Genomic DNA, 11,276 nt, shown 5'->3' on the forward strand with positions numbered 1-11,276 from the left:
AGAGAAAAGTGAAAAAGAAATTAAGAAAATGAAGAAAAAAGAAAAATAGTGACGAAAAATATTAGAGAAAAAAGTAGTACACTAAGTTGTTTGATGAAAAAATAGGGGGAAACAAAAAGGTTTGCAGAAGTGGCGGAGAAGGCTAAAACGGGAGAAGATGTGTGGAAGCTAGTAAGTAGAAAGAGAAAAGGAAGGAAAAGAGTAAACCAAGATATTGATATGGTAGAATGGAAAAAGTATTGTATGGATTTGCTAGAAGGAGATAGAGAGACAAATAAGAAGTGGAGGAAAATGTTGTAGGAAAAGAAATGCGGAAGAGGACATAACAAGAGAAGAAGTAGTCGAGGTGTTTGAAATAATGATAGATGGAAGTGTACCTGGGGGCAGATGAGATCCCAAATAAAGTCTGAAAACATAGGAGGATAGAACTAAAGGAATTGGCATGGATAATATGCAATTGAGTACGGGGAAGAGATAAGTGGCTAGGGTCATGGAAAAAAGTAGTAGTGGTACCCACATTGGAGAAAGGCAAAGGGTAGGAGGTAAAAAATTATAGAGGAATGGTACTAATGCCAAAATCGTATAAAGTATATGTAACTGTTTTATCGGAAAGATTCATGAAAGAAGTTGAGGAAATAAGATAGAGCCACCGAATCAGATAAGGTGTATGAAATAAATGGGGGGGGGGGGTGAAAAAGAGAATACGAGAGGACATAATATAGAGAGAATCACAAATTTTTAGAAAGACAAAAAGCAGGGTGAAGGTAAGAAAGAAAGTAGGAGGTAGTTTCTGGTAGGTGAGAGGAGTAAGGCAAGGATATCCGTAAAGTCCAATTTTATTTAATATATCATTCTCAGACTTAAAAGAAGAAGTAAAGAGAAAAAGATGGAGAGGAATTAGGAGCGGAAAGGAAAAGGTATATATATTGGCATACGTGGATGATATAGTGTTGCTGTCGTAGGATGAAGAAGGGAAGAAGGGCCTAATTATAGGCAAAGATAATGAGGTTTAGAAAAGGAAGAGGGAAGAAAGAAGAATGGACAGGAAGAAGAAGACGTGTTTGAATATTGGGGATATACTTTGCAAGCAAATGGAAATCATAGAGCTCATATAAGAGTAAGGTTAAAAAAGCGGAAGGGCTAATGAAACATATCTGAAGAGTAGGAAACAGACGGTTAAAAAAAGATTTAAGAAGGAGAATATGGTTATTTGCTATGTATGAATGAAAGGAAAGAGATTAAGAGTTTACAAGAAAGGTATGTTAAGTGGACGCGATGGATAGCCTAGAGGACGCCTGGATATGTGGTGAGAGAAGAAGTGCAAGGGGATAAATTAAGCGAAAAAGCGTTTAAAGGAGGTAAGAGTTAGGAGAGAAAGCGTGCTAGAATTAACGAGATGGTAAAAAGAAAGGAGGTAGTTCTTTACTGATAGAGATATAAAAGACGGGACTCGAGTAAACTATAAAGAATTGGAAAAATCGAAGAGGGAAAGACAAGGGCTAGAAAGATGGAGGATGACGGAGGAATCAAAATATTATAAATGGTGTAAGATGATAAAAAAGCAATGAGTGCCAAAGTATTTAGAAAAGGGGTGGGGAGAGATAAAGCAGAATAGCAAGATTTAGATTTAGAAGCGTGGTAAGGGAAAGGATATAATGGAAAAAGAAAGAGAAGAGAAAGTGCAGAAATTGTGAATGGGAAGATTAAATATGGGAGCATGTATGGGGAGGATGTAGGAGAGGAATGGAAGATAATGAAAGCTAGAAAGAGAATGTGGTAAAGATTCTAGGAGAGGATGGATTGGGGAACAGTGGATTAAGGATTTGGCGGGGGCTAGATGAGCGATTGAAAAAGAATGAAAGAGTGCATGTAAAAACTGGCAAAATGGAGGGTGCAAGAGAAATTAGAAAAAAAGGAAATTCGCTCGTTCGCTAACACGTCCCAAATTGCGCTATCGTAAAAATAGAAGTAAGGATCTAGAAAGAACATTTTATGTAAATAGTTGTAAATAACTGTAAATAGAAAGGATAAGCTATTATAAAGTATATAGGTGGAAGTATTATATGAAACGGAGGTCATGCAAACCCTTAGGCGACACATTGTGAATAAAGAAGAACTGTTGCAGTTGAAACTTGAACTATTTTGTTGATTTAAAAAAAATCTTCTCTAGTTGAATAGTAATTCCTGTTAAAAGATTATAAATTATTTGAATTATTATTCAATTTTTTGTTGCAAATTTCTCTTTTAATTAAAATCTTGTCTTCTCTGGCAGAAAATGCATCTTTTGGGTTGAAAATTTAACTATTTGGTTTAAAATAATTTTTTTTGGTTCAATATTCATCATGTTATTAAAAATTTATTTCTTTGATTGAAAATTGACAAAACTATTATTTTAAACATTTTTTTACTGAAAATCTAACCTCCAATTTTAATAGAAAATTGATCGTTTTAAGTTGGAAATTCACGTATTTTGTTCAAAATTAATCTTTTTTGGTTAAAAGTTAATCTGCTTGGTTGAAAATGTATCTTTTTGGTTAAAAATTCATCTTTTTCATTGAAAAATCATTTTCTGGTTGAAAATTAGTTTTTTTTAAAATTGAATATTAATTTTTTTACCTGCATGTTGAGCTATTAATTTCTCTAACGAAAAATTAATTTTTTCACTAAAAATGTAACTATTCAATTTTTGGTTGACAATTTATGTTTTTAGTTGACAATTCCTGTAATTTGTTAAAAATTCGTATTTTTTGTATAAATTAATCTTGTTCGCAAATTCGACTATTCCAGTTAAAGATTCATAATTTTGGTTAAAAATTCATCCATTTCACTGAAAATTATTTTTTTTTTTCAACTAAAAATCTAATTATTCTATTTTTTGATGAAAAGTGATATTTTAAAATTTTAAATTCAACTATGTGGTTGAAAATTGTCTTGTTTTTAGTGGAAAATTCAAATCTTTAATTTTATTATCTAAGACTCTTTTAAAAACTGAAGTAACTTTAAATTGTCGTATAATTACTTTTACAAGCAAACAATGTAAAAATAAAAATATTTCGCTATTACGATTCTTTGGAGCATGAAGGCGTGATTTTCGGTAAAAGAAGTTTCATCTAATCCTCGGCTTCCTGTTGGGCGCAACATACTCGTTCTTGAAATATAAATGAATTATTTTGAAAGAGGAAACTAAGTAGAAAATTAATATTCCTAATTAAAAATTAATTTTTTGTTTGAAAATTCATCTTTTTGGTTGACAATTCAAAGTTTCGAATGAAATTGTTTTTCTTTCTTGATTAAAAAGTCATTCATAGTTGAAAATTCAACTCATATTGAAAATAATGTTTGTTTTGTTGAATTCAATAGTTTTGATTACAAATTTAAATTCTTTCTGCATTGAAATATTAATTACTACATTTTTTGTTCAGATTTCATCTTTTTTAAATAAAAATATCATTACTACGTTAAAAGTTAAACTTTGTTTGTTGAATATTACTTTTTTTGGTTGAAGATTGATAATTTGAAATGAACATTCATCTCTTCGTTTTAAAAATGAGATATTTTGTTGTAAATTTGTTCTACTGTTTGGCTTAGATTTTATTTACTGAAAATATTTACGATTGCAGTTTAAAATTTAAATATTTTGTCGAAAATTTTTTGTTTTGTTAAAAATTGATCTCTTTGTTTGAATATTAATTTTTTTTGAATGATGAATTTTCAAATAAAAGTATAAACCTTCAACTGGAATAATTGAAATAAAAAATATCAATTGCCAACCAAAAATTTAATAGGTAAATTTTCCTTTAAAATTAATAATCATCCAAAGAGATAACATTTTCAATTAAAATTATGGAATATTCCATTGAAAGAGTTACTTTTTCAGAAATTTTAAAGCAAAAAGAAGAATACATATAAAATATTTAAAATTAGGAATTTTTAAAAGAAATACTTAACTATTTAAGAAAAAATATACATTTTTAAACAAGAAGATTATTTTTTTGCCAAATTGATAAATTTTCAATTAAAATTCGGACTTTCCAACTAAAATAGTTGAATTTTAAAGCAAAAAGATTTATTATTTTATTTTTTGTAATTTCTTTTGGTAGAAAATTAATTTTGTTGCTAAAAATTTAAATAAAAATTGGTTGAAAATTCATCTTTTTAGGTGGAAATTCCAGTAAACGATTGATCATTTTAGTTGAAAATTCCTCTTTTTGATTCAACATTCAACTATTCGGAAATTAATTAAACTATTTGGAAATTTGTTTTGGTTGAAGATCAATTTTTTCACTAAAAATTTAACTGAAATTTGGTTGAAAATTCATCTTTTTAGTGGGAAATTCAACTATTTCAGTTAAAGATTCATAATTTTACAGGAAAAGTCATTTTCTTGTTTTAAAATTCAACTATTCCAGTGGAATATTCATCGTTTTAGTTTAAAAGTTGTTTTGCTTGAAAATTATTTGATTTTTACTGCAAAGTTAAATTTTCAGCAAAGAAAATTATTTTTCAGTAAAATAAATGAACTTTCACCAAAAAAAATTAAACTTTACTTACATATTTTAAACTTCAACTATGCCAGTTGAAGACTTATTATTTTATTTGGAAATTTGTTTTGAGACGCCCTGAATCCGAAAAACAGGTTTTTACGAATGTGTATGTCTGTATGTCTGTCTGTGAGCACGATATTTTTTGAAAAAATTAATCTATTAGATTGCCCTTTGGTACAATTTATCCTGATGACTTTTTTAAAAAAATCAAAAATTACCAGAGTCATAGCATTTACAAAATTCCAAAAAACATACGAAAATGAACATTTTATGCCAAATAACGCACGATATGTAAAAATTCAAGAGAAGAAAAATGTTGATTTTTGAATGCCCTACAAGATTATCATAATAACTTTTTGAATTTTCTTAAAAAATCAGAAATTCAAATTTTGGACAGCATACGAAATAATGAAAAATCCAAAAATTACATTTTTCGGCCAAACTGTGCAAAATACGGTAAAAGATGAATACACAAAAATGGTACATTTGAAAAAGATCTACAAATTTGTTATCAACCACTTTTTGATAGGATGCATAGTTTTGGCTCTAATCATGAAAAAAATGATTAACAGTAGAAAACACAAAAATCTGCCCGCTTCGTGGGCACATTCTGATCACAACTTTTGTCTTTTAATTTCCGTTTCGTCTCGTGTGTGGAGTTTAATTTAACTTTTCATGTTTTTGATGTTTTTTTTTATGATTAGAACTAAAAACAGAACAATCAAAAAATTATTCATAACAAATAAATCATTTTTACATTATCATCAGAGAAGGTATTAGATTTGTATAAAATTTGACCCCCCTAGTTTTTGTCAAAAGGTCCGCGTTTTGAGACCCCCTGAATCCAAAAAACAGGTTTTTAAGAATGTGTCTATCTGTCTGTCATCATGTCTGGGTTTATGACTGTATGTCTGTGAGCACGATAACTTTTGAAAAAAATTAATCTATTAGATTGGCTTTTGGTACACCATTTTAGTGTCCTAAGCTAAATGCCAAGTTCGTTAGTCAGACATTTTGGATAAAAATACTAAAAGCGCGCCCATTTTGAAAATTTTTGAGTACACCTTTTTTCATGATTCAAAAATTCTGTGTAAAGTTGTTCATTGTACTTGAAAAGAAAAATGTTACTTTTCGATAGCCCTACAAGATTATCAAATTAGCTTTTCAAATTTTATCGAAAAATTCAAATTTTGACCGCACAATAGCTAATTAAACATAAAAAATTACATTTTGCGGTCAAATTATGCAAGATAGAGAAAAAAATGCTTATTAATGGTTTTTTTACATTCTCATCAGAGAAGGTATTAGATATGTGTAAAATTTGACACCCCCCCCCCCCAGTTTTTGTCAAATGTCCACGTTTTGAGACCCCCTAAATCCGAAAAATAGGTTTTTACGAATGTGTCTGTATGTATTTAATTAATGCCTGTCTGTCAGCACGATAACTTTTGAAAAAATAATTCTATTAGATTGGCCTCTAGTACACTCTTTTAGTGTCCTAAACTAAAGTTCAAGTTCGTTAGCCAGCCATTATGGATAAAAATTCAAAAAGTGAGCTCATTTTGAATATTTTTGACAACATTTTTTCAAAATTCAAGAGCTCTCTGTGCGATTATTCATAGTATTCAAAAAGTCGAACAATTTATCTAATAACTTTTTGCATAAAATTAAAAATTATTAGAGTTATAGCATTTACAAAATTCAATAAAACACACGAAAATGAACCTTTTAAGCCAATTAACGGACGATATGAAAAAACGGCAAGAGAAGAAAAAGTTTGATTTCTAAATGCCCTAGAAGATTATTATAACACCTTTTGTAATTTTCTTGATAAATAAAAAATTAAATTTTGACAGCACAAAAAACAATGGAAAATCCAGGAGTTAAATTTTTTCATCCAACATTTTCACATTATTTCAAATTTTCTCAAATATCATAATACATTTTCAATATATATATATATATATATATATATATATATATATGTGTGTGTGTGTATACATATATACATAATTGAGAAGTTAAAAAACGGTAAGGCTCCTCAGTCGACCGTATGTGTGAAGTTTAAATCATAAAGAAAACATTGGTAATGAGCAATTTCAGTTTATGGAAAAACGACAAAAGTTGCAATAAAAGTACGTCTGTTTTAATACCAATCAAGTTACGAATGATAATAATATACATTTATGGAAATGATATAAAATTTCAGGGTTAAATTCGAGTGTGAAGCACGAGATACGTGATGAGAATGTGTTCGTTAAAACCGAAGGAGCTTTAACAAAAGAGAATTCACAATCACCAAATTACTGTTGTCGATACTTTCACCTTTAGTTTTAAAAAGTCTATGCAGAAAGATCGAGCGCGCAGCGCGAGGTAAATACAATGTCGAGCGCGAAGCGGAAGATAAATACATTATCGAGCGCGAAACGCGAGAACCAACAGACGCGCGCCCTAGGTGCGCTCAAACCAGTAAAAGATTGATCATTTTAGTTAAAAATTCATCTTCTTGTTTTAAAATTCAACTCATTCAAGCTGAAGATTCATCGTTTTATTTGAAAATTTGTTTCGTTCGATAATTAATTTTTGTACTGAAAAACTAAATTTTCAGCAAAAAAAATTATTTTTCAATAAAACACATGATTTTTCAAAAAAAAAAAATGAAACTTTGCTTACTTATTTTAAAATTCCACTATTCCAGTTGAAAATTTATTATTTTATTTGGAAATTCGTTTTGGTTAAAAATTAATTTTTTCACTGAAAATTTATCTGAAGATTAATTGAAAATTCATCTTTTTAGTTGGAGATTCAACAATTCTAGTTAAAGATTCATCATTTTAGTTGAACATTCATCGTTTTATTTGAAATGTTGAAAATTCATCTTTTTACCCAGTGAACACTGTTATATAACTGTGATGTAACTGTTCTAGAACAGAAAAGTAAAGGTCCTTAAAGGAATGTAGCAGTTCTGTAACGCTGTTACAGAAGCATATTCTGTCAAAGATCTGTAAAAATTCTGGATCAGCGTTATATCATCTGGTTATATGTCAAAAAATATTTTTAGCACAATTTAGGAACAAGGTTAAAGAGTAACATTGTTCTGTAATGGTGCCGTAACACATATGTAATAGTGTTGCGATGTAAATTTATTCTTTGGTCGTTCTGTAACAAATCCATAATTGTTCTAAGGAAAATTTTCAGGTAGAAAATTGGTATAAGATCGTTACAGAACTGTTACGTATCCTTATAGTTACAGTGTTATGGAACAATGTGACGTAACAGTTATATTACTCAGTGATATACCAGTTACATTACAGAATTCGAGAAATGTTACGTATCCTTATAGTAAAAGTGTCACATAACAGTGTGACCTTTATGCTCTGTAATTGTTATGGCACATGATTGTAACAAATGTATGTATAAATGTTACCTTTTTGTTATGTAACATTTACAGAATGTTTCCGCTGGGTAATTAGCAATTCAACTATTCCTATTATAGATTTATCATCTTAGTTGAAAATTTTTTTTGTTTAAAACTTAATTTTTTCCACTAAAAATTTAAATAAAAATTTGTTGAAAATCCATTTCTTTAGTTGGAAATTCAACTTGTATTGAAAATAATTATTTTTTTGGTTGAATTCAATTGTTTTGAATAAAAATTTTAACTCTTCCTTCATTGAAATAACAACTATTGCATTTTTTATTCAGAATTTATATTTTTTGTAATTAAACTCAAATTACTTCGTTTAAAGTTAAGGTGAAACTTGGATCTTTTTTAGTGAAAAATTCGTTGTTTTTTGTGTGGAAATTAATCTTCTTAGCCAAAAATCGATGTTTTTGTTAAAAAATCTAATTATTCTATTTAAAGATTCACAATTTTAGTTGAAAATTCATTCCTTCGGCTGAAAATGTAACTATTTTTTGTAAATAATAATTTTGTAACTGTGTAAGTAACTTTCTATGCCAATTGAATATTCCATCAATTCAACTGTAATAGATTAATTTTAAACCAAAATGGTACATTTTTAACAAAGAAGTTTAACGTTCAGACAGTCTTATTTTAAAAAAAAATTGAATTTTCAACTAAAATGAGGAATATTTAATTAGAATACTTAATGATTTAACTGAAATAGTTGAATTTAGAAGTCAAAATATGACTTTTCAATCAATTTTCAGTTAAATTTTCAGTAAAAACATTAATTTTCAACCAAAATAAATTTTAAAATAAAATTATGAATCTTCAACTGGAATATTTGAATTTTAAACAAAGAAGATGGATTTTTAACCAAGAAGGTTAATTTCTTTCAAAAAGATGAATCTTCAACAAAATAAATGAATTCTCAAATAAAAAAAGATCAACTGTCAACCAAAAATGGAATAGGTAAATTTTGAGTTAAAATAAATAATGATAAACCAGATAGATGAACTTTTAACTCAAATAATGGAATATTTAATTGAAATAGTTACTTTTTTCACTTTAAAAATACAATTTTCAACAAAAAAGTATAACAAATTTTCACAAAAATTTGCAATTTTGAACCAAAGAGATGAATATTTAACTAAATAATTATGAATCTTCAACGGAAAAGGTTGAATTTTAAAGGAAGAAAACAATTATCTAAAATAACGAATATTTAATAGGAATAGTCGAATTTTCAACTAAAAAGATTCATTTTTACCTAGAAGCTTAATTTCTACCAAAAAAGATGAAACTTCAATAAAATAAATGAACTTACGAATTAAAAACATTAATTGCCAGCAAAAAACTTCATAGGTAAATTTTCAGTTAAAAAAATTAATAATCGTCCAAAGAGATAAATTTTTAATGAATATGATACTTGAATATTTAACAAACAAAAAATTATACTTGAATATTTAAACAAATTGATGAATTTTCTATTAAAATTATGAATCTTCAACTGGAATAGTTGCATTTTAAAGCAAAAAGGGGACTTTTGAAACAAAAAGAATTATTTTCAAACAGGAAGATTAATTATTAACCAAAAAGTTGAATCTTCAACTGGAACAGTTTAATTTTAAACAAAGAAGATGAATGTTCAACTAAAATAATGAATCTTTAACTAGAATAGTTGAATCTCCAACTAAAAGATGAATTTTCAACCAATTTTCAGTTAAATTTTCAGTGAAAAAAATTAATTTTTAACCAAAACGAATTTCCAAATAAACTCATGTATTTTATTGAAAATAGATTTTTTCCTGAAAATTTAGTTTTTCAGTAAAAAAATTAATTTTCCAATAAAACAAAATTTCAACTAAAATGATGAATCATTTACTAGAGTAGTTGAATTTCCAACCAAAAAGATAAATTTTCAACCAATTTTCAGAAAAAAAATAATTTTCAACCAAAAAAAATCATTGACTGGAATTCCCAAACAAAAAGACGAATTTTCAACCAATTGTCAGTTAGATTTTTAGTGAAAAAAATTAATTTTCAACCAAAACAAATTTTAAAATAAAATAATAAATCTTCAACTGAAATATTTGAATTTTTAAACAAGTAAGCAAGGTTCAATTATTTTGTTAAAAATTTATGTATTTTGTTGAAAAATGACCTTTTTTGTTGAAAATTATTCTTCTTGTTTGAAAATTCATCTTTTTGCTTTAAAATTCAACTATTTTAGTTGGAAAGTCAGAATTTTAATTAAAAATGCATCAATTTGGTAAAAAACTAATCTTCTTTTTTAAAAATGCATATTTTTGGTTTACTATTCATTATTTTAGACATGAATTAATTTTTTTGCTTTAAAATTCAACTATTTCAGTTGAACATTCATAATATTAATTGAAAATCCATCAATTTGGTAAAAAATTAATCTTCTTGTTTAAAAATTCATATTTTTGCCTCAATAGTTAAGTATTTCTTTTAAGTATTCATAATTTTAGATATTTTGGATATAAATTCTCATTTTATGTAAAAATTCATTTTCTTGTTTTAAAATTCAACTATTTTAGTTTAAACTTCATCATTTTATTTAATAATTCATCTTCTTGGTTTAAAAATTAACTATTTCAGTTGAATATTCATCGTTTTATTTAAAAATTTGGTTTGATTGAAAATTTTTTTTTTTTACTGAAAATTCATCTGAAAATTTGTTAAAAATTCGTTTTTTTTATAGAAAATAATTCGTTGAAAATTCATTTTTTGGTTGAAAATTCCACTTTTTGATTTGTAACTCAACTATTTCATTTAAAAATTCATCATTTTATTAAAAAATTCATCTTATTGGTTTAAAAATGAACTATACCAGTTTAATATTCATCGTTTTATTTAAAAATTTTGTTTGTTTGAAAATGATTTTTTTTTATTGAAAATTCAACTGAAAATTTGTAATGTACAACTTAAATTGTACAATGGGGTGGTCCAAAAATGTATGGAAAATTCCAAATCGGGAAAGTATGGGGGCCTATAGAGAATTATCCAAGGAAGAATTTCATCTATCAGACATATGGGTTTGACACCCCTAACACACCCCCACGAGTACGAAAACTACACTTAAAACAAAAATGTCAATTCTTCATGAAATCGACCTTTTAAACAATGTATTCTCGTATTTTTTTACTTAAAATTATTAATATTGGTTTAGTGGAATATTTATTATCATTGGTCAATTAATTTCAATTATTTAAACATATGGAATTTGTTTAAATAGTTTTTGTTCGAAAATTCGTTTTCCCCTAAAAATGATCACTATTAGTCTAGTGGAATATTTATTA

Source organism: Belonocnema kinseyi, chromosome 5, assembly GCF_010883055.1.
Source record: "Belonocnema kinseyi isolate 2016_QV_RU_SX_M_011 chromosome 5, B_treatae_v1, whole genome shotgun sequence".
Classification (NCBI taxonomy): domain Eukaryota; kingdom Metazoa; phylum Arthropoda; class Insecta; order Hymenoptera; family Cynipidae; genus Belonocnema; species Belonocnema kinseyi.